The sequence below is a fragment of the Anser brachyrhynchus genome (genome assembly GCF_964034855.1).
Source record: "Anser brachyrhynchus genome assembly, chromosome: 1".
Lineage (NCBI taxonomy): Eukaryota > Metazoa > Chordata > Aves > Anseriformes > Anatidae > Anser > Anser brachyrhynchus.
The window spans coordinates 65,603,380-65,623,023 of NC_137694.1; the positions used below are offsets into that span (position 1 = coordinate 65,603,380).

General features: G+C 43.0%; 1 protein-coding gene across 4 annotated transcripts in view; it reads left to right on the forward strand.

Annotated features, from left to right (window-relative positions):
* ADIPOR2 (adiponectin receptor 2) overlaps nt 1–19,644 on the forward strand; it is a 45,633-nt gene that overhangs the window by 441 nt on the left and 25,548 nt on the right. The window contains exon 1 of one of the 4 annotated variants that reach the window (XM_080576105.1): nt 575–725. The exons of the other annotated variants lie outside the window; for them this stretch is intronic. The gene's annotated coding sequence lies outside the window, so the exon portion shown is untranslated. Of the gene's footprint in view, nt 1–574; nt 726–19,644 lie in introns of those variants that run through there. 4 annotated transcript variants of the gene reach the window in all.

The window sequence follows — 19,644 nt, forward strand, 5'->3', positions numbered from 1 at the left end:
CGGGTTAAATAAAGTTTCTCGCAAGTTTTTTCGCTCCAGGAGGCGATGGGGCGCTCGTCCCCAGTGTGCTCGGGACAAACGAGGGTGTTGGAGGGTATGGGAGGCAACCGGGAGACAACAAGATGGGACAGCTGCTGTTTGTGGCGAGCTTCGTGGGCGGCGTGTTGGTTTCTTCTTGTGGCTGTTTTACTCCTAATTAAAACCTTTGGCGGTTGGTTTAGTGCCTTTAGTGGGTGGCTGTGTTGGTGTATGTGTGCGAAAACCCTTAACATTAAACTTCAATGTCTTTGACATAAGGTCATTGTAACTCAGCGTAAGGTAACGTGCACCTGTCACACAGCAGAAAAACTTGTAGATATTGTTCCTTATCTAAAGATACTTTTCAGTCCTAGCGCTGCGTGGAAGCTCTTCAGGTGGTTGAACTGTCTCATAACCGTAAATATTTCGTTTATTTCTTAAAACAGGCCAGGTTTTATAAAGTCGGACAGGTCCTCTGGGCATAATCTGGTTTCCAAGAGTTGAGGTCCCAACATGTAATTTAAACTCTCGCTTTCCCTCCCTTGCTGTAGTTGATGTCAGGGAGTGTTAAGTATCCAGGCTGTGTGCTGGCTGTGCTCCTCGCCTCTCCTGGAGGTCGCAGAACTGCGCCACGCAACCACCCGCCTCTTTGGAGTTCTGCTGTGAGATCCGTCGGCTTCCAGGGGCCGTTCTGTGGCGTTTCAGAAGTGAGACACTGTCTTTTTTAACGAGACTACTGCAAATTTGGGCGGTAGCTGCTGCAGCAGAGGAAAATATCTTTATGACTGACAGAGCTAGGTGTTGTGTCACGGAATTAGGGTGCAGCGCGGTCATAAAGCACAGCCTGTTTTCTTTTCTTATCTTCAGCTTGGAACTGTTATTCTTTATGCAGAAAGGGAAGTGATCGTATTTTGGGTTTTTTTCTTTTCCTGTAGGGGTACCAGCCAGTTCCAGTTACGATGATGTTAGGCTGTGGTTCTTGCTTCACAGAGAAACCTGTTATGTATGCAAACTTCAGCTGTACCGTGACACCTCATCCTGTGTGAGGACTGCGAGTGGGGGTTAGCAGACAACTTGAAAAGAAGCTTGTTGTTGTGCTGGAAGTGTAACGTTAGGTGATTATATGGAAGCAACTCCCTTGTCTGAGCTGACAACTAAATATTGTTAAAAAGCCCGTGGATAAGGCTGTTGGCAGCTTCATAGTGAAAACTTGTGAGAACAGTCACTAGTGCAGAAGCTGAATCAGAGCTGGTGATGGCAGAGTTAAAAGCTGCTTCCAGACTTTGCCCAAGTTTTCAAAATCATGCTTTCTGTGTATGTATCAGATATGAAAACATAATCTAGCGTGAAGGAAGAGAGTATATTTTGGCATAGTTCTTAACAAAGCCTTTCATGGTGAATATTCCTTCAACAGATTTTTATTTATGATGCGTATGTTCTCAATAACAAACGTAAAATGTGTAAGTATAGGAGCTTATACTCTGTCAGGTCTTTAACTGAGCCAAACAAAGGGCTCTCCCCACCCCTGTCTTTGCACCGGTGGAGTGGTGTCGGTGCCATTGAACTGGTGGCCTCACTGCAAGTCTGCCCAAGTGCCTTGTGAGCCGTGGTTTGGGCACTTGTGGGTGAGGTTCGGACTTGAAGCCTGACTCCTGGATGCAGGATGGAAAGGCTGGGCTTTGAAAAGCCTGTGCTCGCTCTAGGCGAGCGGTTCTGTTGATTTGTCATGAAGGAAAATTAATGGGAATTGGCAGGGCATGTAATGCCAGTGATGTTAACGCTTGGATCTCTGTTGCCATCTTATGCTTTCAGTTGAAGGTTCAAGGAGCTGTGTCAAGCTTTCCCGTACAAAGATGCTCAATGTGAGGCAGTTAAAATTTTGCAAGTTTTACAGGTTTCTGGTTGTGTAACTGTATTGTCCGAGATGCTGTGCAAAGAAACCAGGCTTGCTTTCGTCAGTGGAGATGTTGTCTGTACATGAGGAAAATCTTGATTAGGAAACTTCAGGCGGTTGTTGGATTATTATGCTGTTATGCCATCGTCAATTCAAACGCTTAAATAGCAGTAGTTCTGAAATGGAAATAGCAATTCTGAGTATTTATGGTCTGAAAGTGTCTATGTCTGAGTCATTCAGTGAATTTTCTGGCAGACAGTGTTGGTAGATTTTAAGACGTTCTTACACAAGATAATGGTAGTGATTGCAAAAAAGTATTTAGGACAGAGTTTACAGGGAAGGCTATTACTTTGAATTGTATTATCTTCTGATAAATCTTGTTTTTAACAAGCGCCCATCCTTTCTGCAACACGTTGTGTTTCACTGGTTGCACCGAGCGTAGTGACTGGCTGCCTTTGCTTTTTAAAGCAATACATTTGTCAAGAGAAGTCCAACAAAGAAGTTGGTTTGTAAAAAGCAGGAATCCAGTGACAAACTTAGCACTAGTTTTGCTTCTGCAGAAAACAGGCTTCTGAAAATATCTTTAACTTCTGCTTGCTTATTTGAGTATGTTCCGACTACCAGAACACTTTTTTTTTCTTATTCTTAGAAGTAGGATGCTGCAGGTCAAGATGTAAAATAATAAAAAGCAGAAGTTATTTCCACGTAGTTCTGTTGCAGTACTTTGAAAAAAATAACCTTCTATGTGTGGCAATAGCTTGGTGTATAAGCTTCAGACTTATACCATTAGGTAATTGTAAACCTGAGCCGGACTTCATCTTGCCCAGTGAGTACATATGCTTTCTGGAAAGTTTGTCTGATTGTTTTGATGTAAAAATGCTCATCTTAGCCCAGTTTGAAGACAAACGTCAAGGTTTCCTTTCAGGGCTCAGTGACAGTCTCTTTGAATGCAAGCAGCTGCTCTCCCCTTCGCAGGGTGGCAGTTGGGGTGGCGATAAGCAGGCAGCCTCTCTTGGGGAAGGAGGTGCTGCAGCTTACACCGCTGTGCTTTGTTGGAGAAGTAGCAAATAACTCGAAGCGAGGAAGTGTGGGCAAAATTAACGTGTTTGGAATTTGGAAGAGGAAATACATGTTTAATACCAGTTTGTCATCTGGTTTGATATGATTTCAGTTATAACTTCTTTTGAATTTTCACCCCCGTATGGAACTACCTGTCCCTCGCTGTTTTTTTTTTAAGTGGCATCTGTTTGAGTCGTGATATGGTCAGGGTAGGAAGTATTTTGTAGCCTTTTCAGTGTGTGTGCATATTAACGATCTCTTGAGCAGATGAAATATGTTGTAGGGGTGACAGGTATAAATTAAGTTAATATTTGATTTGTTGCATGTAGTCACGATTACTCTTGTATTCCAGTGTCACAGACCTCTGCTGCCCCGTTAGTGGAGGAGGGGGTCTCTTTTCCTGGCCTCAGCTCTCTTTGGCCTTACGTGAGATGTATTCCCGCCACGCTGCTTCAGGACTTCATTGCTGCAGACTTGCTTGCAGAAAGGTGTCTTCAAAGGTGTAGGTAGGAATAAGGCTCACAGGACATGTAATTGTCAGTGCAGAAAACTTGCAGCATGGTTCAGCTGGATTTCATTAGCTGGGAAAATGCAATGGAGTCTGCTGGGGTGTGCCAGCTGCTGTTGCTCTGAACAGGACTAATTAAGCTCTTGTGAGAACAGAAAATAGGCACTATTAACAGGAAGAAAGTGTTGGAATAGGCAGTGCTGTAATCATCAGCTCTCAGATACCTTTAGATAGCAGTAAGCAAGACGGCAGACAATTTACTGGCAGAGTGGGCTGGAAGTCCGTTCTGAATACCTAAAGTGGGTATTGCAGTGTTTGGGGGGCAGATCTAAGCACCCTGTGAGCCTCTGCGGGGTGCTGCTGTGGGGAAAGCTACTTCCTTTTTTTTGCCCTTCCTTACTCTCTCCTTCCTGGCAGGGCTTTAGCTCAAAGCAGTTAGCGCTCATGGTGCTTCATGTGATGTTGAAAGCTGAACGTACGCTCGATACAGGTGTTGTAATGTTACAGCGTTGCCTACGGTTGTTGTCTTTGCAACGTGAATTGTTGTTTTGCTGAATGCAGTCCTGATCATTTGCATATAGTCAAAGGCACGGTTAGATTGACTTACAGGTACATGAAAGCTGTTTTTAATACATTTTTCACTCCATTCACCCCCCTCTCTTAACCAAATTAAGTGCTATTTTCCCCAGCCTGTTCAGTTCCATTTGATTAGGGGATTGCAGCGACTGCTGTTCATTGTTTGAAGGGAAGGTCAGTTGTGCTGCCCTGTTTAGGTCTAGAAGATAGCAGCTTTTATGCTATAGATTCAGTTAGGTGATCACTGGATACGTTGAGCAGGTCTGGTGCAGTTTTTAGTGAAGGGTCATTTTGTTGGTGGGAGTCTTTTGTGGGCTTCTGTTTCAATGACGGCATTCTGGTGAGGTTGCTGTTCTAGCTCTTTGCTTGTGGATATGCCTGGTGCTTGACGAGTGCAATTTCCTCAAAATGTTGCTGTGTGAGATTTAGTAAATGGGATGTTTATGGATATCTGAATAAACAGTCAAGCTTTTTGGAGGGAACGTACCACAAACCTTCATGCTGTATGAAACTTTTTCTTGATGTAGTTGTGCAAACTTTGATTTCTCGTACAAACTGCTTGGTGGGCGATGCTGTTCTGGGACCCATCGCCATAATAGGACCTCAAGCCAACACGTCTGTATGCTGTTCCCGAGTTTTTGAAAAATGGAGAACTTGTGATGAAAATGGAATAATCAAACTCAGGCAGTAAAAGCAGTCTTCTGAGGGCGAATGCACCTCTGGCTTCTTAGATTTCATCTGAGTGATAAAACTCCTGCCTCCACTAGATGTACTGATACCTGCCTCCCAGTCTGCAGTGGGAGCTGCTCTGAAAAGCCACGCGATGCAGAGTTCAGTTAGCGGTCTTGAGGGCATTGGCAAGCTTGTACCTTCAGGAGAAGTGATTTCGCTTTTGGATCGAGGAGGTGGATACCTAGTAGGACTTGAGCTGAAGTGCCACTGAACGCGCACTCCAGCTTCTCTCAGCGGGCAGCTGAGGCATGCTCTTGTTGTGAGAAATACCTCGCTGTGTTTCCTAGCGGGCTGCTCCGTGACCCTCGCTGGTTGCCCTTGCCTGGCGTAAAGTGAAGGATGTTCTTCTCTCTGTGTCCCCCCGCCTCTCTCCTCTAATGCTTTGTCTCATCCTCCTCAGCTGATGGAATTTGTGGGCAGGTATTATGTAGGCAAGTGCTAGAGCTGTGGGGTAAGGTCGTGGTGGTGGAGCCTGGTGCTTCCCGGCATTTGGGGATGTGACAGAACAGTGTGTTTTGCAAGCAGTGGTTTTATTTGCTTTCGTTTAAGCGATTGTTTATGTCTCCTTATATATTCCGGAGAACAACATTATAGCTTTGCAAGGTCGATAACAGCAATATTGTGCTGTTCTTGGTATTAATCTTTTAGGCAGTTTTTAATGGAATGTGACTGTAGAAATAAAAAGAAGGGCCTATTCATAATTATCGTTAAAGTAGCTATGTGATGAAGTGCCAGCTGTTGGCTTTCTGCCTGCTGTACCTTCAGTGGGGAACAAAATGGATTGTTTTCCAAGGTGGATGTGCTGAGAGTTGAGGAAAAACATAACAAAGTCAACAAAAGCTTTACATAGTGGCTTTCTGACCTTTATGTGGTCTGAGCTAAGAGGAGAATGCTGAAAAAGGCTTGTGTCCTCATGCACTTAAGCATGGACATGAAGATTAACGGCTCTTTGACTTCCTGCTCTGTGACCTTTTTAATAAATGGCAACCATATTAATTCTGCAGCGTTATAGAAATAGTTCAATAATGAGTGGGTTATAAAAATCGTTCCTTTTTGTGGACTTCACTAATGCAGCGAAGGAAATTGCTGGGTCGCTTAGATTTGATTTTGTAAGATATTTATTAGGATTTTTTTCATAGCTGCCTTGGCGTTCTTGTATCAACTGGGACTATAAAGAGGGAAGATCGATAATTAAACGTTAGATTTTTGTAACCAGAAGGATGTAATGGTTGATTCAGTAAGCAAAGATGTAGTGCTAAAATAACTGAGAGAAAAAAACGCCTCTCTTCTAATTTGGACTTGGTTCTATACTCTGAAGTTTAAAGGCAGGGTGTTCCCTGTGCCCTGCCATAAAGGCAAACTCAGAATTTCAGGTTGAGCTGATCCTTGACGGAGAGCAAGAGAGGCTGGCCAAGTTTCACAGCACTTGCAGAAATGTTTCTGTCCAAAATATCTAAGCAGCGCGTGATGCTGTTGAAAATGCCAGTTATGTCAACTGATTTGGAAGGACTCCAGCGTGCGGGTCAGTGTGGGGGAAAGGAGATGACACAAGACCGTCTGAGGTGATACTGAAAAACAAACCTAAAAAAACTCAGGTAAGGTCAGGGCTGATGTAAAAGTACTGCCCTGCGTGGCTGTAAGTAACCAGGTCTGCTTTGGATTTTGAGCAGCAGAGTCTTGAAGTGCTGTGGGACGGGTGGTACAAGATGCTCTCAGAAGGACGTTGGTTTCTCATTCTTCTGTGTAGGCCATTTCCAGCTGACTTTTTCTGTACTGGTTAAGCGGTTCAAAGCAGCCCCTTGTTACACATCACAGTAAAGTCATTGTGAAAAACAAAGCATGATCACAGAACTCATGACTGTTTTCCTCTGAAAACTAATGTCTTGGCTCTGTTTCAATAGTTCATTATTATGTAAGTGCCTGAGGGCTTGTGTGCCTGCAAGACTCACATGAATGTTTTGTGCAGGCTAAGGTCATCCTTGAAAAGGTACAATTCCGCATTGCTGTGCCTTTAGCAGTCCGTGCTGTGTGTGCAGTAGTGAGATTTCAGGTGGCACTAAAAGAGCTACCTTTTGGGAGGCTTTATTCTATGGAGGGATTGAAACCCCCTTCAGACTCGGTACTCCCTTCTTGTAGGTGCTGGTCTGAGCTAACAGGATGTATTGAACGCTTTCTCATTTCAAGCCAAAGGGACTCCTGAATTAGATAATAATTTAAGCTATGTTTTTGTTCTAAATGAACACTGAAGCATATTGTTACAGCACTCAAAGTCACAGGTGACAGTGGTGGTATTTGGGGTTGACCAAAGCATAGCTGCATAACTCCTGTTGTAGAATGACATTTAGTCATACCAGTGATGGCGTAATTGCAAATTACTGGCACTTAAAATTAATTTCTAGGCAGCCATAAAAAGGAAAGGTGCAGAAGATATGCATTACTGCTGCTTGCATTTGTGAGGCTGCTTCTTCAGGGGATGTGACAGATAATAGAGGAGCTGTGTCAGCACGTGGTGTGGCTGGCCACCCAGGTGCTAAGCTGACATGCAGGATGTATTCACTAAAGCTGCCTCTCGTCAGTGACTGTCCAACGCTCTCTGCCTCTGAACTTCTGGTTGGACCGTGCTGAAGACCGTGGATCATCTCGTAAGTGGTCTAGAGAGTTGATTGCACTAGGAGGCAAGTGGTCTGTAGTGAAACCAATTCTGCTTTCCGTGTGAAATATTGAAGGAAGCCATGCGATGTGAAGGCTTTAAACAAGCTGCTGGGGATTAAACTTTGTGCAGGCATAGGACCAGCACTTACTGAACATACTGTAATAAGTGTAATGTTTGAGCCAGCTTTTCTGTTCTGTGTACGATGTGAAGTATGGGTGAAGTAGGTTGGATTAACTCATAAACATTCCCTCCTCTGCTGGAGCGCAATGAATGTCAGTTTGAAGCTGGCTTGGGAGTGCTGTGTGCTTTACAACTCCAGTGACACAAGATGCTAAGATAAACTCAGACTTCATTTAGTGATGTTTTTAGGCTCTAACAACATGCCATCAAACAAAGCAGAGAAGAATGGAAGTGAATTACAGGAAAAGCCTTGTGCATTCCTCGCTGTTTTCATGCTGCAGAATTTGTCATAGATCTCTCCCAAGCTATGATTTCAAACTCCCATGTGGGCTAAAAGCAGTGTTGCATAGGGTTTGGTAAAACTCCTTTCTGTCTCATTTTGTGACCTGAAACAGGCTGACATGTGGTTTAATGTAATTGACAGTAATAAATCAGTTTTAACAAGTACTAGTTTAGCAAAAAGTTTGGATAAAATGATAGTTACACTGAACATTTTATGGAGAATGCTGTATCTGAGATGGTGAAAAATTTCTTGCTTTCCTTGGTTTTGTGCTGATGTGTGTGTATACTTATTTAGCCGTAACTCTAGACAATGTTATTTAAGTCAAAGTTGTTATCGTGGTTGGCAAGCCTACAAAAAAAGAAAGGATTTTAATGTAAACAGAATGCATGTGTTTCATTATCCAGTGTAAATGTTTGATAGCTGCTCTGCAGCACACACAACCTAAGGATTTTTTCCTAAGTGTAAACTTGTTTAGGTTTAAGTTAACTTGGAGAGACAGCCTTCATGTTGCTTTCACATCCTTCTTGTAGGAATTTCTGACTGTAACCCACCCCAGCTTGAATACAAAGGCCAAGAACCAGTGACAAATCTGAGGTGAGAGAAACTGATCTATGCTTCCTCATAGGTAGCACAGCTGTTTGTCAGACGGCAGCAACAAATTTGAGATCAGGAATACTGGGTGCTACACTCGTGTTTTGAGCAAATGTGTTTTAGTGCTGTGTGTTACCCCACAACAAAGGTGTCAGATCTTTTTGTTTCATTGTGTTAAGTTGTATTTCTCAGGACTGAGGCTTGCAAGAAATGTGTACATGTTCTGAAATGAGGTGACTTTTAATAGAACAAGTTTGGCTTATAATGTGGAGTTGATAGCTGAGGTGAATGCTAGGTATGTGTATGAGAGTATAAACCAGTCAGAGGTCTTGAATTAGCCACTCTTTTCCATTTCAGGAGGGAAACTGCAGCGATGTGTCAGATACTTGGTGGGGTGTTGAGTTCTTGTATTTTTGTTTTCTTTTACCTTAAACCTTTGCTCCCACTTTGAGTGGCCATGGAAATCGGTGACATCAAATTACAGAGTGACAGTGTGCACACTATTCATTGAAGTTAAAAAATCACAATTAGGTGACTGTCTAATCTGCATAAAAGAATCAAAATCGGGGCACGTTGAGTGTTTTGATTCGAGTCTCTGGAAGAAGGTGAGTCATTCCAATGAAACTTGGAATTCCAGGATAGCTATAATGTAAGCCAGGCTGGGTCAAACCAGAAATCCCTCTGCCTCAGGATCCTACCTTGCCTGCGGAGCTGCTGCTTAAGCTTCTCAACTGTGAGCCTCTCCTCCCACCCGCTTGCATGTAGCCTAAGCATGCCTCTAACCTGTGCTGCGGAAACATCTCTGCAAGCTCATGCTCTGCTTGCTTGGTTTTCTTGCACTCGTGTCCCACCTATGCCCAAAGCAACAAGACCTCCTGCTTGGAGGGGGGAGACAAGAAACTTTGGGCTGGCCTGTGTGCAGCAGCTTCTCACCTTCACTGGAGATGAGTTGCGGGTGGTGCTACGGGTGTGTTTGTGGTACGGTTCACTTGGTGCACCTCCCTGCTGCAGTAAGAAGTCCTGGCAAGCCTGCCTCTTACTGAGGGTTTGACTGCACTTTGTCCGTAACCTTTTCATTTATACCTTTCGTGTCTGAAGCCCAGCCAAGTCGTAGGATCGCCTCCTGGTCCCAGCCAAGCTGACCACTTAGGGGTGAAGGAGGAAATTTGGCAAATGAGATTCTGGCAGCTATAGGGTTTTTCTGTTCCTTCGTCCTCTTAACATCTCTGGCCAGAACATCGTAGGATAGTGCCTGCTGGTTCCTTGGATGCCTTTGGGGAGCTATTGATATTGGTAGGGTGCTCTGCCCGGTGTCCCTGAGAAATTTCCTGTTTGACCCTCATCCTTTCTTCAGTGGGGTTTTTAATTTCCTGTTTTGTAATCATTTGATTTCTTCCTATTTTGTTGTTGTGTGGTGGTGGTTTTGTTATTGTTGTTTGGTTTTTGTTTTAAATTAGGCCCCTTCCTGTTCTTTCACAGGGAGAGCTCTAAGGTTTTAGTAAGCATGCCCATTCCCAAAAAAAGAAAATAGCTTCTAAACATGAATATAAAAACAGTGCGTAGAAAACATGCACTGACATGGAGGGACTTCTGGAGCTAGTGGCGACTTCACGTGCTTAACAACCCCTTGATGGATTTGACCAGTCTGCTGATGAATCCAATTCTGGAGCAGGGATTTCAAAGGTTTACCCATTTGCTGCACCAAGAACAGCTTTCTGTGTTTGAGGTTGCCATGTGCTAACTCTGTGACCTTTGCTTGTCTACAGAAAATACTTGGTGTTTTGGATGGTGCCGGTGGTGTTGTAGACGTGAAGATTGAGAAAGCTTGCACTGTGTTGCAATCTTACTGTGCTTTTGAGTGGTCAGCACTGGTTTTAAAATAAAACTTTCCGTGCTATTGCAGAGCAAGTCCTCTCCCAAAGTGTTTACCAAATGTATAAAATGTGATGCAAAAACATTTGAGCTATTGCCGGTTAGCTAGGACATGATAAAAATAGATTTCAGATTTTGTATTTCATACGTGCAAGGCTTGTGTCACTTCTTACTCCTGTTTCCCTAGCTACAACTGCTTGCTTGTCTATGTGGGTCAGAGCATGACTGTTTATCAGGGCAGGTCGGTTGTCATCCAGGATTTTACTTCTGTTCTGATATTACTAAATTCACAACGTGGTTTGCTGACTCTCTTAGGATTTGCATGTCTCTCAGTGCCTACTTTTTCCCCTGAAAGCATCCATAAAACTACTGTCAATGCTGTTGATATGATAAGAACCCTTCGTACCTTTCCTAACAGTATCCCTGGAGACTTTAGAAGTGGATGAGGCAGTTTATCTTCTTTTTTTATACCTGACCCCCCTATATGGAGTTCTTGGCTGGGTTTCCATGTATGTCTCTGGCACACTGACTAGCGTTTGGATCCTCTGTGTAGCACTCAGCCTCTAGTGAGAAGCTTGGCCTGCGTTCTGTCGGTATTGATGATGGCTGGCTGGCTGTATTGCCTTTCAGTCGCAGCTGTGGATGCTGTAGTTAGTCTTTGCATCAAAATTATATTAAATGCCTTATTTCTCTTTTGGAAAGATACCAAGCTTATACTGGAATGGGATCCCTCTTTTAGGTGTTGAGCCAGTATCCAGTACTTGCACCACTTTCCAAAACAGTTTATCTGAATAGTTCCATGTGTATTAATACCCCGGACAGATGCAGTTGGGCTAGAGTAAGAGTACCTTCAGTGGGTATTGAAAAACTAGGACAAATAACTATTCAGTAGTTTGCTGACCCAGTTCTTGCTCTCTGTGTGTGTTCCTCCTTTCTGGGCCTTGTCCAGAAAATCAACCCAAATTCCTACCCTTCCTATTCTTAAGAGTTTGTTTTTGTCAACTTGGCCACGTTTCCTTCCTTTTCATAGGGTTTCTTAAAGAAATTGGGTGTCTGCCGTGTTGTCTAGAACTTCTTTCTGAAATTAGAAAGTGCAGATAGTCAGTGACTGCTTAGCTCACTGTTTTTTGTGTTTAGGTGCTGTCATTGGAATACATACAAATGTGTGGAAGGGCCTTTGGTACAAAACATTGCCTGGGTCACTCTGGTACAAGGATTTCCCTGTGGGGTTAGGGTATTACAGTTTCAGATGGCCCACTTCGGTGCTTTTCCTGGGGCTCTTTTGGGCTTTGTTATTATATTGTAGTTCTGTAGTGCTTTAAAGACAACTAATGCTCTGCAGAATTGCAAATGGGAGAAGGAATGGAGGACTCCACCCTCATTGGTACATCCTTGTTTATGGGCAAAGAGGAAGCTGTGTGTGTGTAAGTAAAGCCAAGAATGTGTTAGTAGTTTAATGGAAATAATCTTAACAGTCTGACTCAAGATTCATTAGTCTAGATAGATTTCTTAAAGAAGGAAGAACAGTGAAGGAAGAATACTTAGCTACAGGAAAAAGTTGTCAAATGTGGAAACGGGGCTATTTTTTTTCTCCTTCTCTGGTTTCTGCCACTTCTCTGTTATGCTCATGCTTGCACTGCTCCCCTGAGCCTTAATGCCCACAGCTCTGGGCTGCTGGAGAGGATACCACGAAGTCATCAGCTTCCGGAGTCCTCTGCTGGGAGGACTATGGTGTTGCCTGTTTCTTCTTCCTACCTCTAAGATCCACTTGGGGTTATTTTCTATATGTTTGCTAGCATGGTTTTACACCTTTTTCTTCACTGGCCTGCGTGTCTCGGTTGCATCTAAATTTACTGTATATGGTGCCCCTTCTGTGTGTTAGTTCCTGTTTCTTTGTAGCCCCTAAAGCTGGTTTTGTGCAGCTTCAGGTCTGCCTTTTTTAACTGACCTTTAGAGAGTTGTTTATAGCTGGGGGTCTTCGGTGGCAAGCCTGTGCCCTATCTCTTATCCTGTGCCTGTGTTTCTCTACACTGCATCCTGTCTGTCCTGCTCACAGCCTCTGCTGTCATGCTTGTCCTGCATTTCTGTACGTCCGTGTAAATAACTCTACAGACAATAACTGCTTGTTACTGCTCTCAGTTAAAAACTGCGTTTTTATCACACAAAGATGAGCAAAAGGAACATGTACTAGCCTTAGTCAGTTAGTGAACTTGCTGTCCCAGCTACCAAGTAAACGAAGCTATGAGGCAGGACAGGTAGGGCTAGGGCTAAGCTGCACAGCCGCACGTCCCCCCTTCTGACATCCTCAGGCTGCTGTCTATTGCTCACGCATCCCGCCAGGGCATTGCATGCCCTCCTGTGCCATAGGGCTCCCGGTCGGGGCCTGGTAAGGGGTCATGGAGGCAGTCTATTTTCCATTGTCTCTTGCCTTGTGAAGACCTGTGTTGGTCTGAGGGCGGCCCGTAGCACTTTACTGTGATTTATAGGTCTCATTACTTAGCATGAGGTGCTTCAGGTAATAGTTTTGTGAGTTGCAATTACAGTAATGCCATGTTCTGTCCGCAGCAAGGACAGCCTGGTTGTCTTAACTCCAACTTCTCTGTTTTATGTGAAATTTATTTCATTTTTATTTTAAAGTAATACATTTTTATTACTGTAAATACTAGCTACTTCCTCTGAGAATTTTTTTTCTTAACCTCACAACAGAAGATATAGATTCAGTGACAACAGGGAGGTGTCTACTGTAGGTAGATTTGACAGAACAAAATTTTCTTTATTTTGCTTTAATGGTGCTGATTGTCATCCATGCAGTGTTACTCATCTTACTAAACAAGTAACGGAGCTCTGTGAAAGGGTGGTTTGCAATTACCTACTCTGATGTGTGGACCGTGTATTTTTCATTATATAGATCTGAAGCGCTCCATATCACCAGAGCTTACCAGCAGCACTTTTTCTTTTGTGAGTTGAAAGAGACTTGGATTTTTTTCCTGCCCTGTATGGCTATCTGGGTGTATCAGTAAGTGATGTTACGTCACATCTAATGTGTCTACTCCCCAGTGCTTCCTGGTTACCTGAAAATTAGCTTAGAGCATGTTCATGGTTTCAAACTTAAAATTTATGTTAGTGTAGCTCTGCTGATTAGACTGCAGACCACAGCTGTACTAGCAAAAACCTCTATGGCGAATACAGTTATACCAGCTAAAATTCTTATGCCAAGATGGTAAAACAAACCACAGCAAGATGAGGTTTTGTGAGACTGCATTAGTTTAGATCCTGACAATGTGTTTTGAGTTCAAGCTCCATCTCTACTTTAAGGCCTTGCACATATTCAAATAATAATTTTGATTCTTAGAGTTTTAGCAGTAATCTCATGGAGTATCATAAGTAAACTGTGGTCTTTTGCTCTCTCTCTCCTTAGTTATAGGACAGTAGAAAATAATAAATGATTAACTTAACCTTTCTGCTTTTGAATTATATCAGTGGTGTATTGGGATGTTAGTGTCCCTGGTCTTGTTCTGAAATTTGAGATGATGTCCTGCATTTCTTTCCTGGTAATAATTTTCATCTGAAAGAGTGCTACTAGATAATAGAGTGTACTGAAGGTTCACTTAAGCTTATTTCTTAACTCTCAGCTGTGATGATCTTCTCAGAAAACAGGCTGCGTTCTCTGTCTGTTGCATTAAGTACCTTAAGGTACATAATTAATGAGTAACTTCACCTGGTCTTGGCTAGAACTTTGCCTATTTGACTAAGTCTGCTTCTAATTGATGCAAATTAGGTGCAGTCTAGTTGCAGTAGATCTTTTTTTTCTTGGGTTCTTGGTTGTTAAGAAAGTGTCTGCAAAAAATGGTGTGCTGCTTTTTTGATCTTAGACTGATTCGGTTCTGTGGGTAAGGAGGCTGGTTATTCCTGCGGTGTTCTCCTAACTTTTTTGCTGTGGAAAAGTAGCAGATTTTTAGCATTGTTTTACTTTTTGCAAAACTACATTATATTTTTAAAGGGTGATGAGTATGTGCTGTTTTCAGCTGAAGAAATGCCATTGTTGAACATAAGCAAATAAGTAAGGTTTTTCATATTTTTTTTAAATCCAGGAATGCGAACATGTTTTGTAGACCAAAGCAGTCAACTTCAAAAAAAAACGCCGATGAGCAAGCTCACAACACCATGAGAAAGCCTATCGAGGTGGTCAGCAAAACTGGAGAGCAGCTGCTTCCAAGAACTGGGAAGAGTGGTGGTCAGCATTTTGCAAGCCAGCTTTTGAGGTCCTGACCAATATATTAAAATGGGTAGCCTTGGTCAAGTGTCTGGTTTGCTGTGCAGCTGGCCAACAGGTTATAGTAAAGATTGTGGTTTGTGTGTATATGACAATTAAATGGTTTGGTCAACAGGTAGCATTTTCCTAATCAGTTACAGACTGACAGCTGCCTATAAAACACAGATTTAACATCCTTGGTGCCTGGTCTTAAATGTGTCCTGCTTGGAGTGTGCAGCCTGAAACACGTGTATTCCTCTTGCTTTGTAAAAGCAAGGTGGTAGTGTTTAGTTTTGTACAGTTGCTCCAGGCGTTAGTGTGTTTGCTCGAGTTGTGAAGGATCTCGGTTCAATTTCTGGAGATTGAAACCCACGTGTGCTGGGAGGAGAGCGTTGTACCTGGCAGGGTGGAGAAGTGTTTGCTCTCGGGATTGCTGCTGCTGATCTGGGCCATTTACGTTCTCATGCAACATCATCCCCTCTGTAGAGGGGAGAAATGAATGTCACTTAAGCTTACTACTAGTATAGCTGTGGATTCTAGTGCCTGCTCCAAAGACATTTTTTTTTCATAGTCACCCAACAGCTTTTCTGTGAATTGGGTGTCCGTGATGCAGGAGTTCAAAGGCTGTAGTCTAGATCTTTGCTGAAGATGAAAAGTTGTGTCTAATTTCAGTCTTCCACCTGTAGACAGCCTGCGATCCCAAGTGTTACTAACGAAAACCAAGTGCATCTTTTTACTGTGGGCAACTGTGAAGCAAGTTGGTGTGTGTTTGTAAGATGTCTTCAGAATAAAATCATAAAAGGGCACAAAGACTGAATGTTTTTTCCCGTGGAGAAACTAAACCATTTAACAGAAAATGAAACAAAAGCGATTTTTCCAGGCCTGGGCTGTGGCTTTTTGTGGAATGCAATGTGAAAAGAACTTGAACTTCTGTTCCTCATTTTATGGAGCTTTTGTGACAATTTTCTTGGCTTTGGTTTATTGAAGAGTCAAACAAATTTACAGCAGCCATCCTGTCTGTAACAACTGGACCCTGTGCGCTGGGGGTGGGCCAACCTCTGACATAACACTTTAACCCAGTTACAAAACCGGGGCCCAATTCGCAGTACAAATTGGGCAAACGTTGTAAGGTTGTAATAGGATCTGCTGAAATGGATGCGTTTAGTTAATGTAGGCAGGCTCTTGGCTTGTTCCCTTTCTTTGGATCCAAATGCATCAGAATGTGCTTGATTGTTTGCCTCTGCAGCCTGCTGTGAAATAGCTTAGGCCACAGTGTCCAGTGACAGTTTACAAGTCACAAAGACGGCTTTTTGGCCACTGACCCTCGGCGGGAGTCTAATCTTTGTGTTGTAGATGCCCCTTTATCTAGGGAAGTTGCATCTAAGAGAAGAGGAGTTGAATTGCCTCCTCATTGTCACTTTTGAAGATGACCCCCAAAGAACTTTTACAGCCTGATTCTTACATTTCTTTCAGGGTACATTAAGAAAACAAGGTTTCCTGTGATTTTTTTCTTCATTCCTCTCATTCATATGCGCCTTTGTTTGGTTTATTTTAAACCTTGTATTTCAGGAGAATATTTGGAAGGCTGCAGATCTTTACTCCTTAATTGAAAAAGACATGGCTCATCATCAAAAGGCTTTTTATTTTTTTAAAGGAAGGGATAAGAATAAAAAAAAATTCTTTATTTCAAGTAATACTCTTGGATCTTTCAATATTACTGCTCGTAAACTTTCTAGTCATGGTCTTCCAAGGGGCAATTCACAAATCTGCTTAAAATGTATGGAATTTGTATCTCTTCTGCTTTGCTCTATCCATGACAAAGAAAGCAGCCAACCAGTGGATACCCCGTACAGTTAGTAAGTGACCCAGCGTGGGTTTGCTAGGCCACACATATGGGTGAAGCTCAACAACAGCAATTCATCTGACACAGATCTTTTCTGACTTCCTCTCCCTCTCCCCCTTTCCTAGATTGTGTGCTTTCACCTCCACCAAAAGAAAAACCCATGCACAACCAACCGAAAAATCCTACAACCCTAAACAAAAAACATGCCAGCAGTTCACTGTTGATAAACCCAGCTGAGTGCTGGTGCTGGGAAGTGAGGGAACCTGCTGTATGACTTGGGTGATAGGGTGATGCCAGTGTCACCTGAGAGTAATTTAAGCCATTGTGTGATGCTGCTACTGAGTGCTGTTGGTGTTGCTGCATCCTTTGGGAGGGGCTACTCCTGTCAGAACCTCTCTAGCAGGTTATAGCTTTCTTGACATACTGCATTTATACTGTTTTATTTAGTGTACCATATTGCAGTTAAAATAGCCAGAATCAGCTATATTATAGGCAGAAATCCCCTCTGTTCCCCCTTGTAAGCTGTGTTCTTAGCACAGTCTGCCCATAGGTTGTACTGGAAGCACTTTGCCTTTTGTATCTGTGCTAACAGTTCTGGAAGTGGGCTTGGACCTATTTTTTTGTCAGGGCCTAGACTGAACAATTTAGGATTTGCAAGGTTAGTCAGCCCATAGATGGTTTGCTGTTCAATTAGCTGTGCCACGTTGCTGCTGTGGATGTAGCTAACCAAGTAGCGATGTTCTTGTAGCCGTGACGGTACAGGGACGCAGGCGAGGCCAAGTTTGTAGGTTGAAATAGCACCTTGTATGAGACTTTTCATGCGCTTAAGCCCTTCTTTAAAGATCAATTGATGTTGTGAGTAGTGGTGTAGCCTGAGATTTCATGGTGACCTTTCATTCTTTTAATAACTAAGCTCTGTTGGGGATAATGAACTAATATTATGAAGATTAGTCCTGTGTTGCTCATTAAACATTGCTCATGCTAGTCTAAGGGTTGGCTGGAAGAGGACGAGCAAGGAAAGAACATAGAGTGGATGTCACCGCCTTCCCAAACAGGAAGGCTTCTATCAGGCTCTTGATCAATGAGAGAGGAATGGAGAGGGATGACATTTTCCTTGTTTCAAATACTAGCTATAGACAGAATGAAATGGCTTGTAAGGGATTTCTGTGCTGTTTATAGGAGGAACATGCTGGGAGGAGCTGCATGTTGGAGAGGTTGTTTTGCCTTGGTAGTGGGAGGTAATGTGACCATCTGGGGACTGTTTAAGAGATCTGTAACTCCTTGTGATAACATTTAGCTACAAAACTGCCCTTAGAGTGTTTGCTTGCTACCATGTGGTGGTGTTCAGCTTAGGTAAAAAGCCAATCCTTGTGCCAGGCAAAGTTTGGGAGCTTATAAGGGCTGTATGACTTATCTTGGGGAAGGTTAGTAAGCTGTCACAGGCTTTTCTCTTGGGAATATCCAGGAAGGGCTTACAAAGAACAGCATCATCATCCTGTGGCACTCAGGCTTGTGTAACTACTCTTTCCTCGTCATCTTGAGGAGTAAGGCAGCGTCCTCAATATGCTCTGTAGCTCTGGATGTTGACGACTCTGCCATTGCACAACTGCGGTGAGCTGCTGCAATAGATTTGCCTTCTGAATTTGTTTCCAGAATGATGACAAGTTTCTGTCTCCAGCCTGAAACTGGTGCTGACTGTTGTTGCTGTAGGGATGACCTCTTTTGAGCTGGGGAGGAGTGAGCAGCTGGGAGTGATAACCACTTGGGCTATTATGGCTTGGTGGTGGCAGCAGCAGCGTACTGAGGCAACGGACTAGTGGAGTGCTGCGTTTTGCTTTAGAGCTTAGGGTAGTATTAAAGTCTTAAGTCCTTTCTAAAAGCTGACTTTGCCTTTAGAAGTCTTGTATATTTTAAAGGAAGTAATATATATACACACCAAACTCTGTAGATGCTTTTCTCAGCTGATCTGAAATGCAGCAGGAACTGACTAATTGATCTAGATGCTGATATTATGCTTATTATATATGCAGTCATTAAGTAGTTTTAATTGTACCTGGCAACTTCCTTTTTAAATAGGAGCTAATTTTAATGAATATTTTTAAGTTGTTGCATGCTGCAAAAAAATTGAAGGCCTTATATTTGAGACTTAAGATCTCAAACACAAAACAACCTCTTCCAGCACCTTGAGTATTCTATAGTTTTGTCTTTTTTTTTTTGATTTTCTTTTTATGAACTGCCCAGTCTGAGAGGCAGAATGGAACAACATGCTGCCTTCATTCATTCACAGTGTTCTACCTGTCATTTTCTGGCTGGGTGCTGCTGACCCCCCTCAGACTTCATGCTTAGACTTGCTATTTTTCTTAGGGAAAAAGTCATCCCAGGCATTCAAACCTTTCACTGAGCCATGGAGTCATAGAAATGCCAACAGAGATTGAAGACTGTTTATGCCTTTCTTGTTTATAATCTCAGCTTGCCTTCCTTCACCTGTAAACCAATAGTTTTTGGCTGTTAGCACTCTTCCGTTTGCAATTCCATGTTGCACTCAGGTACTTGTTTTTGTTTTTTGTAGTACAGGTTCTGAAGGGACTAAAAACTAGCAGTGATGGGTTTGGACTATTGTTTGACTAGCTTGCTCTGCATACCCAGTAAGGCCAAGCATATTCAGCACTGAAATGACACTGCATCAAGGGCAACGTGGAAGCAGCTTAGTTGGACTGAGCAAGTCCACTGTAATGCTGAGACACGATGACTTCTATTCACGTGAAGCTCTACAGTTCATCCCTCCTGCTGAATGCAAATCTCCCCAGCAGGAGGTGAAACGCATCTTTTATTTTTAACCCTAGTGATCGCTTGGCAGCGAGTGCTGGTTAAGTAAGTCTTCAAGGCCTGAGTTAGGCTGTCTCTTGGAATCCTTACATCTTCTTGTATTAGAAGAACCTTTCGTAAGTACGTTGGCCAAGCGTGGCTAAGCCTGCTGTGTTGATTGGTGTGCCTTTGAGCGTTGCTCCCGCAATGTCATAGAGGTGTAGGCGAAGTAAGGACATGCTCTTAGGCAATATAGCAGGTAATGCAGCACGCTGGTGGTTCTATTGCTTAAAGCTGGTAGAAGGAAAAACTAGTATAACTTGCTGGTTAAATGGCTAATGCAAATTGAATAGTTTGAAACCAGCTGTGGTCTACCTG